This window comes from Aquarana catesbeiana, linkage group LG03 (genome assembly GCF_042186555.1).
Source record: "Aquarana catesbeiana isolate 2022-GZ linkage group LG03, ASM4218655v1, whole genome shotgun sequence".
Lineage (NCBI taxonomy): Eukaryota > Metazoa > Chordata > Amphibia > Anura > Ranidae > Aquarana > Aquarana catesbeiana.
The window spans coordinates 641,116,196-641,138,465 of NC_133326.1; positions in this window are offsets into that span (position 1 = coordinate 641,116,196).

Here is a 22,270-nt window from a genome sequence, read left to right on the forward strand (position 1 = left end):
ATACATGTGAACAACCAATATTGTATTGAGGAGATAGTTAAGACTTTAGTCAGACACAGCTTAGCCCTCGCAGTTATGTCCATGGTCCACACCCTAGACATGGCATTTTGGTCCTTGTCTGAAGTTCAAACATTCTTTTAATGCTTTTTTTAAGTAGATCACATTTGGCGTCCTAAAGCAGCTGCACGGTATAATAAACGGTCTATAATACCAAGTGCTGAACTGGAGGAAGAATCTGGAGTATTAATTCTTGATCAATGGAAAGAATTGTCCTAGACAGACATAGCTTTTCATATTTAGCAAGACAACTGGATAAGAGCAATTCAGATGAGATAAAGAGCAGCACTGTAAGGAATAGTTCAACAAGTACACACAAAATAATTACGCTTTTAATCTAAGTTTCCATAATCCTCCTGCTACATTTTCCACATCATTTTATGGTTGGATTATGGTGATATGGGGCTATGGATTGTACAAAAGATAAATATATATTATGCATATAGTTTAAGGAACCCATTTGGCCAGGGTTTTTTACAAAGCCCTTGTTCCCCATGAAAGAGTATTGACCTGTAGATAAAACTAAGCCAGAAACCTTAAAGAGTTTCACCCATTTAAAAGTCAGCAGCTACAAAAAAGTGTGGCTGCTGACTTTTAATAAACAGACACTCACCTGTCCAACGGTCCAGCGATGAGGCTGCCCGAAGCCTCACTTCTCTCCCCCTGCTATCTGCAGCGCCGGCATTGCAAGTGTGGGCGCTCGGCTGTGGCTTCCCAGCTGGGCGCATGCTGCGCGTTGTGAATGGCTGGTCAATCTTCTGGGACCTGTGACGTGTCCCAGAAGATTGCAGGTAGGGAGGGGGGAGAGGTGAACTTCCACTCGGTGCGGTGGCGCCAGGAGAGAAAGTAGGAGCTGGGTACCTGTGAAAACTAGGCTCCCCCCCAAAAAAAATTACAAGCCAAATGTGGCATGTCAGGAGGTCATAAGTACTTTAAGCGGAAGTTCCATTTTTGGGTGGAACTCTGCTTTAAGTGATCTCCTTCTCTACCAGACTGGACCCTATCTGCAGGGTGAGTTGTCTTGGTTGCATGTTATATTCTCCCTTTTGAAAAATGGGAGGTTGTCTGAGTCAATGTTTAAAAATGTGATTGTATTATTGTATAGGGGATAGGAAAGATTTGAAGAATTGGAGGCCAATTTCTTTATTAAATACAGATTATAACATTGTTGCGAAAGTGATGACGGACAGATTGAGGAGTGGGGTTGAGGGAATGGTAGGGAAGATGTGTGCAATGCCTGGAAGAATGATAACTGAAAGTTGGGTATTTTTATGGGATATTATGGTGGTGTAAAAAGGAAGCAAAAGTTGGCAGTGCTAACAATTATACTAAGTCTGGTGTGAGATTGGGGTGTCCTCTGTCCCCTGTGTTGTTTGTACTGTATGTGCAATTAAACTTTTACCACTAGCGCCCGCACCGCCCCAGCGTGAAAGGGGTTTAAGAAACAGTGTTTTTGCCATCTGTGGTCCCAATGGTAACATTTAGCCCCCCAATTCCCATTTTGCCTGACATCCTTCAAATAGACAGGATATAAGGGGATATCTCCCCCTCAGGGGGAAGACAGGAGTTCTGACACTTCACCACTCTATTCAAAACTTAACCACTTAAGGACCAGGCCTATTTTTCAAACTTGTTGTTTACAAAAACATTTTTTTTGCTAAAAAATTACTTAGAACCCCCAAACATTATATATTTTTTTCAGACACCCTAGAGAATAAAATGGCGGTCGTTGCAAAACTTAAGGTCACACCGTATTTGCGCAGCAGTCTTACTGACGCAATTTTTTGGGAAAAAATACACTTTTTTGAATTAAAGAATAAGACAGCACCAAATTTAGCCAAATTTTTTTTCATATTGTGAAAGATACATTTACGCCGAGTAAACTGATACTCAACATGTCACACTTTAAAATTGCTTGTGGAATGGTGACCCTTAAAAAATCTCCATAGGCGACGTTTAAAAATTTCTACAGGTCAACAGTTTTCAGTAACAGAGGAGGTCTTTTGCTAGAATTATTGCTCTCACTCTAGCAATTGCGGTGATACCTCACATGTGTGGTTTGAACGCCGTTTTTATATGCGGGTGCGACGTTACGTACGCAAGCTCTGCAGGACGGGGTGGGCGCTTAAAAATTTTTTTAATATTTATTTAACTTTTTTTTTTTTTTACACTGTCCTTTAAAAAAAAAAAAAAAAAAAAAAGGGTCACTTTTATTCCTATTACAAGGAATGTAAACATCCCTTGTAATAGAAAAAATGCATGACAGGACCTCTTTAACCACTTCAGCCCCTGAAGGATTTGCCCCCTTCCTGACCAGACCATTTTTTTGCAATACGGCACTTGCTTCACTTTAACTGACAATTGCGCGGTCCTGCGACGTTGTACCCAAACAAAATTGATGTCCCTTTTTTTATTTTTTGCACTATAAACAAAAAAAGAGAGACGATTTTGAAAAAACACAATATTTTTTACTTTTTGCTATAATAAATATCCGCAAAAAATGTAAAAAAACTAATTTTTTCATCAGTTTAGGCCGATATGTATTCTTCTACATATTTTTGGTAAAAAAAAATATCGCAATGCGCGTATATTGATTGGTTTGCGCGAAAGTTATAGCGTTTACAAAATAGGGGAAAGATTTATGTAATCTTTATTATTAGTTTTTTTACTAGTAATGGCGGCGATCTGCGACACCTATTTGGACCATTGATATTTATACAGAGCTAAAAATAGCCACTGATTACTGTATAAATGTCATTGGAAGGAAAGGGGTTAACACTAGGGGGAGATCACGGGGTTAAGTGTGTTCCCTATGTGTGTTTCTAACTGTGGGGGTAAGGGAGTGACTGGGGGAGGAGACATATCGTTGTTTCTACTTAGTAGGAACACACGATCTGTCTCTACTCCCCTGACAGAACCGGGATTTGTGTGTTTACACACACAGATCCCTGGTCTCGTTTTGTCAGGAGCGATTGTGGGTGCCCAGCAGACATCGTGCCCATCGGGCATGCGCATCGGCTCTGGGGACAAGCTGCAGGCACGCGCCTGCTATAGCGTCTTAAAGAGCCAATGTATGGCTACAGTGATTTGCGCAGCGTGCCAACCTGCCGCAGTCGTGCCAACCTGCGACGGCTGGTCGGCAAGCAAGTAAATGTAAGATATGGGGTCAAAAAGACCTCAGATCTCACATTTACACTTAGATGCAATAAAAAGAAAAAAAATAAAATAAATAAATGTCTTTTTTTTCTCTCAAAAAAAATTTCCCCTTTAAGACCATTGGCCGGAAGTGACGTTCGACGACACTTCTGTCATCCAATGTTATGGAACCGAGTGGGGGCCATCTTTCCCTCAATCGGCTCCATGCTACTGAGGGAGGGGGGCACCTCTCCCGCCGCCGATAAAAGTGATCTTGCGGTAAATCTGCTGTGGAGACCACTTTTATCTGAAAGCGGACTGCCCATCTGCTGCCATAACCCCGGTATTCTACGTCAAAGTACCGACGTACAATGACGGCGGTTTGCGGGAAGTAGTTAAAATAATTTTGGATTTGGGCTTTGTTAAAGTGATATTAAAGTTTTTCTTTTAAAAAAAAATGTCATACTTACCTGCTCTGTTCACTGGATTTTGTGCCAGGCGCTCCTGGCTCCTCCCACTTGACCAGTGCCCTCAATAGGAAGCCGCTTGCTATAGGGGCACTGGTGCATGCACGCTCCCAAGCCCCACTTTATGCGCCTATAGGATACATAGGGCTGTGGCTCAACCCCCCCCCCCCGCTCTCTCCTTATTGGCTCACTGGCTGTGATTGGGGGTGTCCCCTCTCGTGATATCCACCAGGCATTTTGACAGCTGTCATCCTCGTGTGCAGCCTAGTATGCCACTGCTAATATCAATACCTTGAGCTGGCTGGCTCGCTGTCATCCTCGGTCTCTGTTTACTCAGTGATGCCTACAGCCTAACACTGATTACAGCTGCTTGATGTTTTGAGACTTTGGCCAGTCATAACAATATGGAGTGGCACACATTGAGGTTGATTTACTCAAACTGGAGAGCGTAAAATCTGGTGCAGCTCTGCATAGAAATCAATCGGCTTTTAGTTTTTTTTTTGTCAAAGCTTAATTGAACAAGCTGAAGTTAGAAGCTGATTGGCTACCATGCACAGCTGCACCAGATTTTGCACTCTCCAGTTTTATTAAATCAACCTCATATTACTGAACTTACAAAACCCTCTGAAGTCGCAAAGATAAGACAAAGAAATGACTTCCTTGCAACTTTTGTGATTTCAACATAACAAAAGGCCCAAACTATTGCATCCTGTCATCCAAATGAAATGAATAAATACAAATTGGTTTGTTGTTTTCGTTATGATTTATTTGAGATTCATTGAATTTGTTACTATTGTGATTCAGCAATTCGGATATATCCAAATCTCCGTATAGCAAAAATGTCATCCAAATTTAGATTCTGATGATGCATGTATGTATGCGAAATGCGTAGAGGGTTCTGGGTAACCGCCGATGTCACTTCCTGTTCCAACCCGTACCAGATCGAGGCTTGGAGCGCACACCGATCCCGGGAGACGAAGCGGAGGAACTAACCCAAAAAATACACTGCTGGAATGACTCAGTGCTGGTCTAAAGGCACCTGAATTGTGAGTGCACATTTTTATAATTGGGGATGTTTACCTTGTTGGTTATAAATTTTATAAAAGCATATTGCGCAATGATGGCTATTTACTTCTTATGAGGTATCAAGATTTGAAGAGTAACTAGTGGCAATCTAGCTGGAGAAACACCAGGAAAGTGGAGTGGTTATCCCAATATGAACCAAAGGCAAAGTTTTTTCTAGGCTCTGGTGAGTGACCATTTCAGAAAGTGGTGGTGATGCACAAAGTGGTGAAAAGGCTTCTAAAATAGCACGGATGTGGTTTTGAGCACCCTATGCACATGGGATTTAAATGACAGAATTGTGAAGTGGACTTTGGGAAATATTGTTAATAGTCTGTGTCCAGCAGTTTTGATATTTTTGCAATTTTGCACTTGATAATTTAATAATTTGCACTAGAACGTTGCACTATAGAGCTATGCAGTTTTGAAATTTGTGCACATTTCATCGATACCGTTTTTAGTGGTAATATTGTATAAGCACTTGATCAGCGCAGTTACATTTTTCATACAATATGAATTTAAATTCATAACTAAAGGTATCGCACATGTCTACCATGTATCCCTATGGACAGGCAGGTGTTAATGTCCATTTACACTGCCCTACCTCTGGGTCCAATCTGGTCTGCAAAAAAAAAAACACGTTTTGTGGAGCGGATCAGAGATAGCCAGATGTAAATAGACAGCAGAGTCCGTTTACACTTGGTCGCCCATAGAGCAGAGCGGAGTCTGTCCATGTCTGCTCTGCATAGACTGAGCGGACATGGATGTGATATCTGCAGGGCCAGATTAAGAGCATCATGGGCCTGGTGCTGAGAATTTCGGTGGGCCTTTTTATGGAAACAAAATGAAAATGCAAACAATTTTTCGCTAAAACGAATTAAATATACTCTCACCAGTAATACCAGCCGCGCAGCCTCTGAGCAGCAGCAACACCACCAATACCACCTGCTATGCGGTCTCTCACCAGCAGCAACATAGGGAGACCACATTTCCAAATTGTCATTTAGGGACATCCCCCTTTTCCCAAAAAAAAGATGAGGGTGGAGGATGTAGTCTCGGGGTTGGCAGGGAAATCGGCAGTGGAGGTGATTTGTCAGGCAAATGGCTGGTGTTAGTACTTAAAATCAATCATCCTGACACCATGCTTGATATGGTGTCAGGATGATCAAATTCCATTATTTCAGTTACTACATTGTAATATATAGTGAAATAGTTCAACTCACCATCGTGCAGAATTAGTGGGACCTGAGCTTGTCACTTGCCACCAGATGCAGCATGTCACTTGCCACCCATAGCCTGCCACCAGATGTAGCGTATCACTTTCCACAGTTGCCTGCCGCTAGATGCAGCATGTCACTTGCCACCAGCAGCCTGCCACCAGATACAGTGTGCCACTTGCCACCAGATACAGTGTGCCACTTGCAACCAGATACAGTGTGCCACTTGCTACCCACAGCCTGCCACCAGATACAATGTGCCAATTGCCACCAGCAGCCTGCCACCAGATACAGTGTGCCACTTGCCACTAGCAGCCAGCCACCAGATACAGTGTGCCACTTGCCAACCACAGCCTGTCACCAGATACAGTGTACCACTTGCTACCGACAGCCTGTCACCAGATACAGTGTGCCACTTGCCACCAGCAGCCTGCCACTAGATACAGTGTGTCACTTGCCACCAGATACATTGTACCACTTGCCACCAGATACAGTGTGCCACTTGCCACCAGCAGCCTGCCACCAGATACAGTGTGTCACTTGCCACCAGCAGCCTGTCACCAGATACATTGTGCCACTTGCCACCAGATACAGTGTACCACTTGCCACCAGCAGCCTGCCACCAGATACATTGTGCCACTTGCCACCAGATACAGTGTGCCACTTGCCACCAGCTCCCTGCCACCAGATACAGTGTGCCACTTGCCACCAGCACCCTTCCATCAGATACAGTGTGCCACTTGCCAACCACAGCCTACCACCAGATACAGTGTGTCACTTACCACCAGCAGCCTTCCACCAGATAGTGTGCCACTTGCCACCAGCAGCCTGCCATCAGATACAGTGTGCCACTTGCCACCAGCAGCCTACCACCAGATACATTGTGCCACTTGCCAACCACAGCCTACCACCAGATACAGTGTGCCACTTGCCACCAGCAGCCTGCCACCAGATACAGTGTGCCACTTGCCACCAGCAGCCTGCCACCAGATACAGTGTGCCACTTGCCACTAGAAGCCTGCCACCAGATACAGTGTGCCACTTGCCACCAGCAGCCTGCCACCAGATACAGTGTGCCACTTGCCAACCACAGCCTACCACCAGATACAGTGTGCCACTTGCCACCAGCAGCCTGCCACCAGATACAGTGTGCCACTTGCCACCGGCAGCCTGCCACCAGATACAGTGTGCCACTTGCCACCGGCAGCCTGCCACCAGATACAGTGTGCCACTTGCCAACCACAGCCTACCACCAGATACAGTGTGTCACTTACCACCAGCAGCCTTCCACCAGATAGTGTGCCACTTGCCACCAGCAGCCTGCCACCAGATACAGTGTGCCACTTGCCACCAGATACAGTGTGCTACTTGCCACCAGCAGCCTGCCACCAGATAGTGTGCCACTTGCCAACCACAGCCTACCACCAGATACAGTGTGCCACTTGCCACCAGCAGCCTGCCACCAGATACAGTGTGCCACTTGCCACCAGCAGCCTGCCACCAGATACAGTGTGCCACTTGCCACTAGAACCCTGCCACCAGATACAGTGTGCCACTTGCCACCAGCAGCCTGCCACCAGATACAGTGTGCCACTTGCCAACCACAGCCTACCACCAGATACAGTGTGCCACTTGCCACCAGCAGCCTGCCACCAGATACAGTGTGCCACTTGCCAACCACAGCCTACCACCAGATACAGTGTGTCACTTACCACCAGCAGCCTTCCACCAGATAGTGTGCCACTTGCCACCAGCAGCCTGCCACCAGATACAGTGTGCCACTTGCCACCAGCAGCCTGCCACCAGATACAGTGTGCCACTTGCCACTAGAAGCCTGCCACCAGATACAGTGTGCCACTTGCCACCAGCAGCCTGCCACCAGATACAGTGTGCCACTTGCCAACCACAGCCTACCACCAGATACAGTGTGCCACTTGCCACCAGCAGCCTGCCACCAGATACAGTGTGCCACTTGCCACCAGCAGCCTGTCACCAGATACAGTGTGCCACTTGCCAACCACAGCCTACCACCAGATACAGTGTGTCACTTACCACCAGCAGCCTTCCACCAGATAGTGTGCCACTTGCCACCAGCAGCCTGCCACCAGATACAGTGTGCCACTTGCCAACCACAGCCTACCACCAGATACAGTGTGTCACTTACCACCAGCAGCCTTCCACCAGATAGTGTGCCACTTGCCACCAGCAGCCTGCCACCAGATACAGTGTGCCACTTGCCACCAGATACAGTGTGCCACTTGCCACCAGCAGCCTTTCACCAGATACAGTGTGCCACTTGCCACCAGATATAGTGTGCCACTTGCCACCAGATACAGTGTGCCACTTGCCACCAGATACAGTGTGCCACTTGCCACCAGCAGCCTTTCACCAGATACAGTGTGCCACTTGCCACCAGCAGCCTGCCACTTCCTCCAGGACTCTTCCAGGATGGGTAGAAGGGACAGGGCCTGCATAGTCAAACAAATCCCTGAAGCCCCCACCCCTCCTGATCTGGGATGGTATGGTTGTGTGTAAAATGAATGCCAGCAGTATTGATCAGACCAAGTTCTATAGAGGGTTGTGTGTACAGCCTTTGGGCTCACACTGGTTTGCTGCAGTTTGGGCGCACTGCTTGTGTATCTGCAGTTTTAGCTTGCAGTCCTATTGATTTTGGTGCGCTTTCAGAAAAAACATGCAACCTAATAGAAATCAATAGGACTGTGGGTAAAACGCAGGAAAACTGTGGATACACCAAGCAAAGCAGTGTGAACCCACCTAAAAGCACAAGGAGCCGAGTCTACATATTGGCTGCAGTTATAACAGCCATTGCTGAAGATAAAGGTAAAAGAGGGGGAGAGAAGGGAGATAAGAGTCCAGTCACTGAGCTCACACTTGGATGGGAAGCTTATCACTCACATATCTGTTCACCTTCTATCTGCCGGCTGCTCTGTTCATAATTTCCCAGCCCACACGGCTCCTTCACTGCACACAGAGAGAGAAGAGAGAGGGGAGGGGGAAGGCAGAGCCATTTGTGTAGGGGGGGAACTGTGCACTTTGACACTGTAATAACCACAGTGAGCCAACACAGATGCAGCCAGACACCCCTACATTTACACACAGCTTCTCCTGTCCCATAGACGTTTATGGACAGGAGAAATCAGGCTTATACAGCTGACTGGGAGGGCCGATTTTAAGGCAGGGGCCTGGAGCTGCAGCTCCATCAGCCCCTATGTTAATCCGGCCCTGGATATCTGTCCCGCTCTACTCTGATCAGCAGGGGATCAGCTCATAGATCCCCTACTGATCAGAATGGCATCTGCCCCGTCTAAAAGGGGCCTAAGACACAAAACATAAAAGTCTTTGTCAAATTGTAATAATATCCATAAAAAAATGTGAAATCATTAATTTAACACCAAAGCATATGGATGGAATTCTTCCATAATACAATGAATAATGTTATGAAGCAAGCCCTCTCCTTTTCCATATGGTGGGATCAGTCTCTAATGACCTGATTCCTGACCCAACTCTGGGAGAGACATGCGGTGAAAATTGAGTTTATTTCCGGCTATAAAGCTTCACAGCCACAAAGCTCAGAGGAGAACGGAGGCTCTTTTGGAGAGGAAGAAACTTGTTTTAACCCAGCCATCTGGAAACAGTTGTGTTTAACACTCACAGGGGCTAACTGTGCCCCATAAACTGAAGAAAGACACATATACCCTGAGGACCCTCCAGTGAAGTAGCTGTGACAGAAGAACGACTCTATATGTATAGAGATTTACCAGAGTTCTACAAAGATTTCTAAAGCTCCCCTAAAGTTTATCCTTGTAAATAAAATAGATTCAAGTTGAGTTTTCTCCTGTGCACGAAAACTAAATGCTGGCTCATATTCAGGTTTCGTAGCTCCTGAATTTATTTTTACCATTGCCCTTAAGTGGTCCACTTTTGCATCTGGGTATAATGTGGGCACACCTTGCACCTGGTGGAGTCTCTGTGGACGCATAAGCCTTATGAAGACTGCTTCTTCTCCTTAAAACAAAAAACAGCCAAGGAAGGATAATAATTTCCTTTTACCATAGGCCAACTATGTTGGGCTCCTACTAAGTCCCCAAGCTAGCTTTAGCCCAGGTTCATATTGTTGCAAGTTAGAAATCGTGCGAGTTCAGCTGAACTCCCACTATTTGAACCCAGCAATGCAGTTCGACTTCAGGGGCGATTTGACAGACATCTTTGTGGGTTCCTGCACAGATCCCTATTGAAATCACACCCAAAGTCGCCAAAAGTAGTACAGAAACTACTTTTGAGAATCGGTGTGGCGCCTCAAAGTCAGCGTCCCACCAAATGGGACGGCGCTATTGCCAGCAATAGCCGCCGATTTGGCATGTGATTTGACATGTCAGATTGCATGCCAAATCGGACCAATGTGAACCTAGGCTTAGTATCACACAAACAGATGCCATAGCCACACAAGGCATGCAGAGGGTTGGGATCAGGCTGAAAGAGACAGTTCTCTCACTTTACAACTGATAACTCAAAAAATTGTGCATATGGTTGTTCTTCTTTTATAGCAGTTGGGTTCTAGGTGTATGAACAAACGAAAAAGGTGGACCACCTCTGAGTCAAAAAATGCTGCCACGTCCCCAAACTAATTTAGAAAAAGGAAATTCTCCCATGGGACTTTATTACAGCAATAACCACAATCAATTTTGTAAAAGCGGTAGAAAACGCTGTGTGTTTTTTTTTATTTATTAAAAACCTGAAAGGCAAGGTCATAATGTGCTATCCCATACTAGCACATTATGTGAAACTTACCTGAAAACGAAGCCTTCCAGCCATGCGCTCTCACCGCTGAAGGTGTTCCCATCCTCACCCGCTCTGCCTTCCGGGTTTGTGGATTCCGGCTTTGTGAGTGGCCAGAGCCGCAATGACATCACTTCTGCGCATGCATGTCCAGTGCCGTAGTTTACGGCACTGGACTTCGAAAGAACGGTTCAGGTATGCTGTTCCTTCAGAACGCATGCACCAGTGATGTCACTGGCTGCATCTACAGTAAGTATCTCCTAAACGGCGCACGTTTAGAAGATATTTACAGTACCTATCGGTAAGCCTTATTATAGGCTTACCTATAGGTTAAATTCATGCAGGGGTTTACTCCCACTTTAACCACTAAGCCACCGCCCACCGTCATATGACGGCTGGACGAGGCTTCTGTTATTCTGGGAGGACGTCATATGACGTCCTCGCCTTCCCGAGCCACTAGGGGGCGCGCGCGCGCCGCCGGCGGCGCGCGCGCGCGCCCGCCGTGTCACTCGGGACCCGGTGCGCGTGCCCGGCGGCCGCGATGTCCGCCGGGCACTCGCGATTGCCGGGTAACACAGCAGGAGCGTGGATCTGTGCATGTAAACACAGATCCACGTCCTGTCAGAGAGGAGAGGAGACCGATGGCGTGTCCCTTGTACATAGGGACACCGATCGGTCACCTCCCCCAGTCAGTCCCCTCCCCCCACAGTTAGAATCACCTCCTTAGGTAATACATTAACCCCTCGAGCGCCCCCTAGTGTTAACCCCTTCCCTGCCAGTCACATTTACACAGTAATCAATGCAATTTTATAGCATTGATCGCTGTATAAATGTGAATGGTCCCAAAAATGTGTCAAAAGTGTCCGATGTGTCCGCCGCAATATCGCAGTCACAATAAAAATTGCAGATCGCCGCCATTACTAGTAAAAAATAAATAAATAATAAAAATGCTATAAATCTATCCCGTATTTTGTAGACGCTATAACTTTTGCGCAAACCAATCAATATACGCTTATCGCAATTTTTTTTTACCAAAAATATGTAGAAGAATACGTATCGGCCTAAACTGAGGAAAAAATTTGTTAAAAAAAAAAAAAAAATTGGATATTTATTATAGCAAAAAGTAAAAAATATTGTGTTTTTTCAAAATTGTCCCTCTTCTTTTGTTTATAGCGCAAGAAATAAAAACCGCAGAGGTGATCAAATACCACCAAAAGAAAGCTCTATTTGTGGGAAAAAAATGATAAAAATTTAATTAAGGTGCAGTGTAACACGACCGCGCAATTGTCATTCAAAGTGCGACAGCGCTGAAAACTGAAAAATGGCTTGGGCAGGAAGGGGGTGTACGTGCCCTGTATTGAGGTGGTTAAAAAGTAGATATATTTTATTGTACAAAATTAGGAATATAAAATCACATAATAAAAGAAGGTTTTGCATAAATAATTCATACACTGTATACTCCTGAATGACACCAATAAAATATAGAGTGTAGCACCTTCTAATTAGAAAGTGCTAGAGTGAGGATTTTTGTTGGCAGAGTAGGTCAATTTAGGCAGGTCTACCTCATTGCTAGGCCTGTTTGTTTTCATTCTGGGCTGGGCGTGGCTCAGAGTAGTGGCTGGTGACTCACGGGTAGCTTCACTTCACTGTCACCTCCCTCTTCCTTTTAGAAAGTGCTAGAAGGAGAGGAGGGGAAGAGAGGTGGAGCTGCCTGGAGTATCTTAAGGAGTCTTGACCAATCCACAACTTGGATTGGCAGGAGGCAGGCCTCCTTAAATACCTGGGGTCAGCCCAGCTGGGCAGGAGTTGTCGGGCTGTTCAGGGTGACAGGTGAACCACAACATTCAGCAACCCCTGCGGGCCCTCACAGCCAATAATGTCTAAACTGCTGGAAACAAAAGTGAGTACACCCCTAAGTGAAAATGTCCAAACTGGGCCCAATTAGCCATTTTCCCTCCCCGGTGTCATGTGACTTGTTAGCGTTACAAGGTCTCAGGTGTGAATAGGGAGCAGGTGTCTCAAATTTGGTGTTATTGCTCTCACGTTCTCATACTGGTCACTGGAAGTTCAACATGGAACCTCATGACAAAGAACTCTCTGAGGATCTGAAAAAAAGAATTGTTGCTCTACATTAGGGATGAGCCGAAGCTCATCCCTACTCTACATAAAGACGGCCTAATAAAAAGGAAAAATGGCACAAAGATGGGTACAGGCACTGTGGTATGGAATAGACACTACATAAAAGAACACGTTGTTGAATAAAGGGCTGTGTACAAAATATAATGTAATCTGTAATAAAATAAATCCGCTTAAAAAGCGCAAAGTCCCGGTATAAAGCAAGAAGTCTATAAGACAATAAAACAATGGCACTGATGGCAGCTCCCTTGAGAGTGAAGCAGACTCTGGACTCAAGATAAAAGAACAAAAAGGGGCGCCTACTAAGTGCAATATGTTTGAGATAACGGTTTATTAATAGTATAGTCAGCCAAATGGCTGCTCACATGATAGTTGTGAGAAACAAGCATGGGTGTATCTCAGTATGGGGTATGCAGTCACTCTGTGTTCCGGGGGTACGTCCTCAGTGTAGTCCCAGTGTGCTGAGCTGATCCTGGATAAGGAGAGGGGATCCAGAGAGTGGAGTCAGACAGCCTGCATGCTGCTGGGCAGGGGCGAGCATGTGAGCCAACCTGTGTGTATCCCTGCCGGCCTGTATGTTGCTCGGCGGCGGCGTGCATGTCAGCCTGGAACGCACACAGTGCAATCCGGAACCGGAAGTGACGTTGGGGTGTGTCAGGTGATGCGTTTCAAAGCTTCTGCTTTTTCCTCAGAGGCTTCTCAAAGGTTCCACAAAGTAGGGGTGAAGTACCTGAGGTGCTGCCTTGTGAGTCATCCAGCCTCCCTGAGTCAATCTCCCTGACCCAGATTCAGCCCAGGCTTGGCTGCCAGCCAAGTCAAATTTACCTACACTAACAAAACAAAAAAAAATATTTACACTATTTAGCACACTAGAGGATGCTACAGCAGTAAAGAAGTACTTCAGTAAACAGCTCCAGATTGAAGCTAAGTATTGCAGCAAAAGTAGATTTTTTTACTATTAACCGTGTAGGGCTGCTTATTAATTTTTTTAATTGTATTTCTGCTTTAAGCTATATAGTTCCAAGGGCGGGAAGTTACTAAACACTCACTGAGAAGTGCAATAGAAGAAAGCCAGAAGAAGAGAACAAGTGAATGTCATATGCATTTCTGGAGGTTTTTAATACAACTAAGTGGAATGTGGGAGTCCCCAGCATAGGATGATGTTGATTAAAAAAAATATTTAATATATTTTTTCATACACATTCTTTAGCACATATTGTTTTAGAGCATTGAAAAGATACCTCCCAGACAGGGCTGGATAGATAATATATGACCGGGATGGACCCCAGTTTGCAAGAAGTCTTTTTCTGGCTGGGATTTACGCAGTTTTGAATATTACTGCCAAATTCGACATCCTGTCTCAGCAATTCTAGGAATATTTGTAGTGTTCTGCTCTCCAGAAGGAAAGATTTTCCTCCTGATGGAGTGATAGGCTGATGTTTGATACACTGTATCATGGGACAAAACTCTGCAGATAAAAGCACTTGTTTACTGTAATAGTATATGGATATCTGTGGGTTTCAGCTTATCTACGCTTAATTAATGAGCCTTGCATACCAATGAGTCTGGCAAAAGAAAAGATTTAAAATCTGCATTTTCTTGCTTAAAAAAATAACAACTGTGTATTTTCATAGAGTAAACATTAAAGAGGAACTGCAATCATTAAAAAAAAAAATAAAAGTTAGCAGCTAAAAATGCTGTAGCTGCTGACTTTTAAAGGGGTTGTTTTTTTTTTTAACCAATTCAGTCCAGGACCAAGCCATTTCTTGCGATACGTCTCTGCGTTGCTTTAACTGACAATTGGAGGAAGACGTTGTACCCAAACAAAATTTATGTCCTTTTTTTCCCCAAAAGTAGAGCTTTCTTTTGGTGGTATTTGATCATCACCTCTGCAGTTTTTACTTTTTGCACTATAAACAGAAGAAGAACAACCATTTTGAAAAAAACACAATATTTTTTTACTTTTTACTATAAGAAATATCCCAATTAAAAAACAAAACAAAACAAATTTCAAATTTCTTCATCAGTTTAGGCCGATATATATTCTTCTACATATTGGTTTAAAAATCGCAATAATCGTATATTGTTTGGTTTGCACAATAGTTATAGCGTCTACAAAATAGGGGATAGATTTGGCATTTTTATAATTTTTTATTTTTTACTAGAAATGGCGGTGATCTGAGATTTTTATCAAGACTACGACAATGCGGCGGACAGATCGGACACTTTTGACACATTTTTGGGACCATTGACATTTATACAGCGAACAGTGCTATAAAAATGCACTGATTACTATATAAATGTCACTGGCAGGGAAGGGGTTAACACTAGAGGACGATCAAGGGGTTAAATGTGTTCCCTCAGTGTGTGTTCTAACTGTGGGGGGATGGAACTGACTTGGGGAGGAGACTGATCATTGTTCCTATACACTAGGAACACACGATCTGTCTCCTCTCCCCTGACAGAACGTGGATTTGTGTGTTTACACACACAAATCCCCATTCTCGCTCTGTCAGGAGCGATCGCGGGTGCGGGCACGTGCACCGGCTCCTTAGGGACGCGACTGACGCCCCCTATACTCCTTAAAGCGCCCGCTGTACAGCTACGGCAATTCGCGCAGGAGTGCCATTCTGCCACCGTCAACTGATGGCGGCAGTCGGCAAGTGGTTTAACGTGCCTATACTTACCTGCTCTGTGCAACAATTTTGCACAGAGCAGCCCGATCCTCTTCTACTGGGGTGCCCCGTCGGCACTCCTGACCCCTTCTCTTTATCAGGTGCCCCCACAGAAAGCTGCTTTCCCTGAGGGCACCCGTGCGGGCTCGCTCCTGAGTCCCGCTACTGTGTCCATTGACACAGACAGCGGGACTTGGCCCTCCCTCCCGCTTCCATGTCACTGGATTTGATTGACAGCAGCGGGAGCTAATGGCTCTTGCTGCTATCAATCTGTCCAATGAAGAGAGAGACAGCGGCTGGAGCCGCTGTGCTTGTGCACATCACTGGATCAGGTCGGGCTTATGTAAACTGACAATATATATAAGTGACAATAAGCCGTAGTGTTTATTTTGACGAGAGCCCAACACCAGAAACACAAATGTGAAGTGAATATGCCAAGCAAACCAGAAGAAAAGGTTAACCAAAGCGAACCTTTGAAGGAGTCAGAACAAGAGTTGGAACCAAGTTCCCCACCAGATCCTGCTGAACTGCCTGAAGTCAGAAGATCCACTCGGACTACAAAGGGGATACCACCTCGCAAGCTGTCATACACTGTCAAAACACACAGCATACTTGAACCAACATCCTGGGAAGACATAGAAAAACTGCCAAAACGTGAGGCCAATAAATGGAGAAAAGCTGCAGAAGAAGAATTAAAGTCAGTTCAAGAAAATTAAGCCTGGCCACTCACAGAGCTCCCTCCTAACTGCAAAACTATAGGAAGTAAGTGGACTTTCAAAGTAAAGTCAGACGCAGAAGGGAATATCCAGAAGAAGAATTATATATAATTTGACAAAGCATATGCTGTTGAGAAGGGGTGTTGGAAGAACAAGAGCAAAGTCACTTATGTAAACTGACAATAAATATATGCATTATACCTTTCTACCCAGCAGGTGGTACTACAGTGTTATAATGTGTATTCTCTGTGGTAATGTAATAACAGGATGTATTGTCTGTACCTAAGTGTGTACTTGTATACTTCTGCTTCCTGTCTGTCTCCATGATGATAAAAGGCATGTAATATATTTCTTTATAAAAGTGAAGCCATTTGCTGTATCCAAGAAGCTTCCTCACATGATTCCAATACCCTCCCAATAGGGCTCTGGTAATAAAAAGGGAGGGGGGGTTTGGGGGCAGCTGCAGCACATTAAGGTGAAAAACCTTGAGGCTTTTCAACCACTTTAAGAGACAGACACCCACCTGAAGAGTCCAGTACTGTCTTCACCCAGGCCACTTCTTCATAGGTTAGGCAAGATTGCGCTATGCTGTCAGATGGGTGTAGCAGCCTCATGTGACGTGTCCCAGGAACTTGCAGGTGGAGGGAGGGCCAAAAGGGAGAACTGCAGAGGTGGCAGCAGGTAGCTGTCAGAAAGAGGTACCTGCTTCCAAAAGAACCCCAAAATTTTCAAATATGTTAGAGGAGGGGGAAGAGGTGGTTTAGCACAGTGGCTAAGTGGGTAGCACTTCTGTCTGGCAGCACTAGGGTCAGTGGTTTGAATGGCAACCGTGGCGCTACCTGCCTTGAGTTTGCATGTTCCTGTACCTGCGTCGGTTTCCTCTGGGTACTCTGGTTTCCTCCCACACTCCAAAGACATGCTGGTAGGTTAATTGGCTTTGTCTAAATTGGCCCTAGTATGTGTATGTATGAATTTGAGCTAGGTACCTTAGATTCTAAGCTCCTTGAGGGGCAGGGACTGATTCAAATGTAAAATATACATGTAAAGCACTGCATAAATGGACAGTGCTATATAAGTACCTGTAGTAAATAAATAAATAAGTGATACTTTCACTCTTAAGTGAAGATCCGCTTTAACCAATATCAAGGCTGACGTTCCTAAACTCTGCTTCTGAAAATACCAGTTCCTTGGTTGTTGGTTGTCATAGTGATTCTATGACATCAATACATTTAAGGTCCCTGACACGGTACGAGTATGCATATTAGGAATTTTGAATACTATGACTGTCCAGGGCTGCTAGCTAGTTCCAAGTCAGTATCTCAAGCTGTTGAATTAAGCAAAGTCCGGAAACAGATGGGAAAGTAGCATTTCTACAAGCAAAGGCAGGCCACTTATTACACTTGGGTCAGGTTTCCTGATGGCCTAAACATGAGCTCCAGTTGAACATTGCATGCCTCTATTCTCCTTACTACCACCATTAGAGGCTACACTATTGTTGGTGGTCAGTGAATCAACCCTGACATTGGCTGGAATGTCAGTGACATCAGGGAAGGAGGAAGATAGTCCTGGAGATAGTCCACAGGCAGTACAGTCCTTGGCGACCAGCCAAATTTACAAGCATCTGACAGGGAACAAACTAGGGATGAGGTTTGGGTAAAATGTGAGTTTGATCCAAACTGTTTGTGGTTTGGCAAACCACTAAGCCAACTGGCCTTATCTTCTAGACTGTAAACAAAACAGCCATGGATCATAGGCAACGTCATTGCCAATTTATGGTCATGGCCATATTTGGTTAATGACATCACCCAGGATCCCAGGTGCTGTTGTCTATATTCCAGCAGTATGGGGATTATGAATCTTAGCAGCGGTAGCATGGAGAGGCAAGATCGTCATGTGACGGGTCATAGTGGGGGCAGGACACATCGGCAGGTGCAGAGAAACATCATTGGGCAAAGGTTTTGGAGGCTAGATTTACTTTGCTTGATGGTAGGTTTATATTGGGGGATATTGTGTCCATTTTTGGGTGTGTATTTTTATTAAAAAAACTTTGCAGTGTGAGTGTTTTTTTTTACTTCCAACTCCTTGTGGGAATTGGTATTTGGGAATTGGTATGGGGAACTAATGTACCCCTGTACTCATTCCTCAGGGAGGGGGGCTTGGGCAAGATATCTGTAAATCGTAAGGGTGCTTCCAGATTCCTGAAAGTTTCCCCCCCAACAACCACCCTGCATCATCTCTGATTATCGGATGTGGGAAAGAATCCCTTGTCCCCTCAGCATGGGGACAAGATGCCATTTAAGGTTGGAAGCTTAATAGTTTCCGCTTGCAAGGTACCCTCTCAGTGTTGACAGGCATGTGACTTGGTGTGCATCAGATAGGAAGGGGGGTGCGCTCTGCGTTCCCTGCCCTCCCTTTTCTGGTCACCCAGGCTGGATGCCTTGGTAAACATCTAGTGAATTTTATGGGGGAAGCCACACAATTTGTTTCATTTTTTTCTGTACTATCACTTTGACACAGTTTTAGCCTTGAAAATTAAAATCAAACTCTTATATAACCACTGGAAAGATCTACATGTAAGTGAACCATTTGCTTTGCCCTAGATCGGCAAGCTAAAGGTTCACTTTAAAGAATCATTCTGCTAAGCTCATTTGTATTTAACCAAGCCTCATTATTTATGGTGTCCTTGTGTCTCGCACTGTATTGGAATTAATGGCAAGCTTTGAATTCCTTGAAACCATGACGCTGCTTTAGTACCCGGGGGCAGATGTTCCGCACCTGTGTGATACTTTCCTTTTCTTTCATCATTACTTTCTTTTTCGAATTCTGTGCCCTATAACTCCCCCCTCAACTCTGTTTCCACTTCCTTTAACTCTTGTGTATGTCTGTGTTTTATTTCACTACTTGTTCTACAGATATGTGTACCAGGGATGTGTCTAGTATATATAAAAGGTGTAGGTTGTAGCAGTGCATTGAAAAACCCACATTCACCTTTTCATATTCCACACATAAGATTTACAGTATCTCACAAAAGTGAGTACACCCCTCACATTTTTGTAAAAATGTATTCTATCTTTTCATGTGATAACACTGAAGAAATGACACTTTGCTACAATGTAAAGTAGTGAGTGTACAGCTTGTATAACAGTGTAAATTCGCTGTCCCCTCAAAATAACTCAACACACAGCCATTAATGTCTAAACTGCTGGCAACAAAAGTGAGTACACCCTTAAGTGAAAATGTCCAAATTGGGCCCAATTAGCAAATTTCCCTCCCGGTGTCATGTGACTCATTAGTGTTACAAGGTCTCAGGTGTGAAAGGGGAGCAGGTGTGTTAAATTTGGTGTTATCGCTTCCACTCTCTCATACTGGCCTCCTGGAAGTTGAGCATGGAACCTCATGGCAAAGAACTCTCTGAGGATCTGAAAAAAAGAATTGTTGCTCTACATAAAGATGGCCTAGGCTATAAGAAGATTGCCAAGACCCTGAAACTGAGCTGCAGCACTGTGACCAAGACCATACAGTGGTTTAACAGGACAGGTTCCACTCAGAACAGGCCTTGCCATGGTCCACCAAAGAAGTTGAGTGCACGTGCTCAGCGTCATATCCAGAAGCTGTCTTTGTGAAATAGACGTATGAATGCTGCCAACATTGCTGAAGAGGTTGAAGGAGTGGGGGGTCAGCCTGTCAGTGCTCAGACCATACGCTGCATACAGCATCAAATTGGTCTGCATGGCTGTCGTCCCAGAAGGAAGCCTCTTCTAAAGATGATGTACAATAAAGCCTGCAAACAGTTTGCCGAAGACAAGCAGACTAAGGACATGGATTACTGGAACCATGTCCTGTGGTCTAATGAGACCAAGATAAACTTATTTGGTTCAGATGGTGTCAAGCGTGTGTGACGGCAACCAGGTGAGGAGTACAAAGACAAGTGTGTCTTGCCCACAGTCAAGCATGGAGGTAGGAGTACATTAATTGAATACGCTGCGCTAAAAATTATATAGATTGTAGTATATACTAAAACTAAGTAAAATTAATCAAATTAATATAACTAATAAATGAATATGATATACACAAAACCAATTTAAAGTGCCTCGCGCTTAACTGTGTTTAAATCCATAAACATAAACAAAAAAATATAAAGAAAAAAAGTGCTCCTGTGCAATATATAGTGTCCAAATAGGTTGTGAATGACTGTGCTGAATATAAACAACACTGCAGGGGATATGTGATTCAAATCATAAGACAAAGTGCTCATGTGCATATAAATCGCATCCAAATCACATCCAACTGCGCCTCTAGTAACATGCTAAAAGTTTGTGTAAGTCAAGAACAATAAAAAGTGTGATCCAAGACGTGCTGGGGTGTCTTCACTCAGGTGCCCCCCTTAGGTAGTAAACGCTCACCTTGGAGCGTGCGACTTTCCGATTAAGCTAAGTCAAAGCACACATGGGAACCACCTCTGGCTCTTTAGAATGTCAGGCTCCTGGGTTCCTCAGCATAGTTATCCGAGATATGTGAAAGGAAAAACTCGATAGTGCAATGACGTTTTAAACAATTTATTTCACTGAAGCAAAGATCCCCATCTGGGGTACTCACATATCTCAGGTGCGTCAGTGCACTATTCTATGATGAACATGTAGCAGATTATACCTGGGTGGTATCGGGATGATACGAGCATCCTCCTTAGCTTACAAGATGTCTTGTCGTGCCGTCCTGACTCCTCCACAACTATTGTCAATACAGGGATATCGTATCTGCCTCAGGGGGAAATATATTTCCTCCCAAGAGGGTTAAGGCAGTGCTGGAAAATAATGGTGGCCACACAAAAATTTGGACACTTAGGGGTGTACTCACTTTTGTTGCCAGCGGTTTAGACATTAATGGCTGTTTGTTGAGTTATTTTGAGGGGACAGCAAATTTACACTGTTATACAAGCTGGGACAAAATATAAAAAAGAAGAAGGACACTCCTATGGCCACATCCGTATAAATTGTATGTCATAAGAAAAAAAGAGGGGATGGGGTTCAAACAAGGAACCCCTAAACGGATTTTAGAGGCACAACAAACCTAAGAGAGCATAGTCAAAATAACAATATAATACATTTTATTAAATATAAATGCATACAAAATAAAGACATTGACAAAAGGTAATAAAAAATCATCTATATGAGAATATACGTGTATATATACATATAAGCCCCGATGTGTCTACGCGTTTCGTAGAAAACTTCTTCAGGACACATTCAGGTTTCAGTTAATACAAAAGAGGGTCTCACTAAAATGAGAAAATTTTTTTTTTAGAAAAATAAACACATAAACATATAATACAGTACAACAATGGATGAAACTCAGTAGCCTATGCCCAGGAATCAGATACTAAATATTAGTCCACTATTTAGTATCTTTTTACTATTAGTCCATGTTATACAAGCTGTACACTCACTACTTTACATTGTAGCAAAGTGTCATTTCTTCAGTGTTGTCACATGAAAAGATAGAATAAAATATTTACAAAAATGTGAGGGGTGTACTCACTTTTGTGAGATACTGTATATCCTGTGCATTCTTCATTTTCTGAACTATGTTTAAAGTGAATCTGTTATGACCCATAGCTTAGTAAAGCTTAAAAAGTGAAGCATGGCCAAATATTTTTTGGCCATACTTCTCTTGCGGTTCACAGGAGCGCACTTACTTGTGCTCTTGTGTGACATTGAGCTGCTCCAGGCCCCGGACAATAAGGTTGGGATCTACCCAGTTGTCTGAGTTGCCCAGTTGCATCAGACCGATGCTGCAGCACAGAGTTGAGTATGCACATTTGTTTTTTTAGTACCCCAAACTTCTGCTTTAAAGTGTACATTATATAAACCCACACAATGAACTTCTCTTTTTTGCTCTGTTCCGGTTTGTAAAATGTACCAGTGAAAGCATTTTCTTATATCTGTTCAATAAATGCAAAAAGTACATGTTTAATACGTTTAATATATGAAGAAAGCCTACACAAAAGTGGA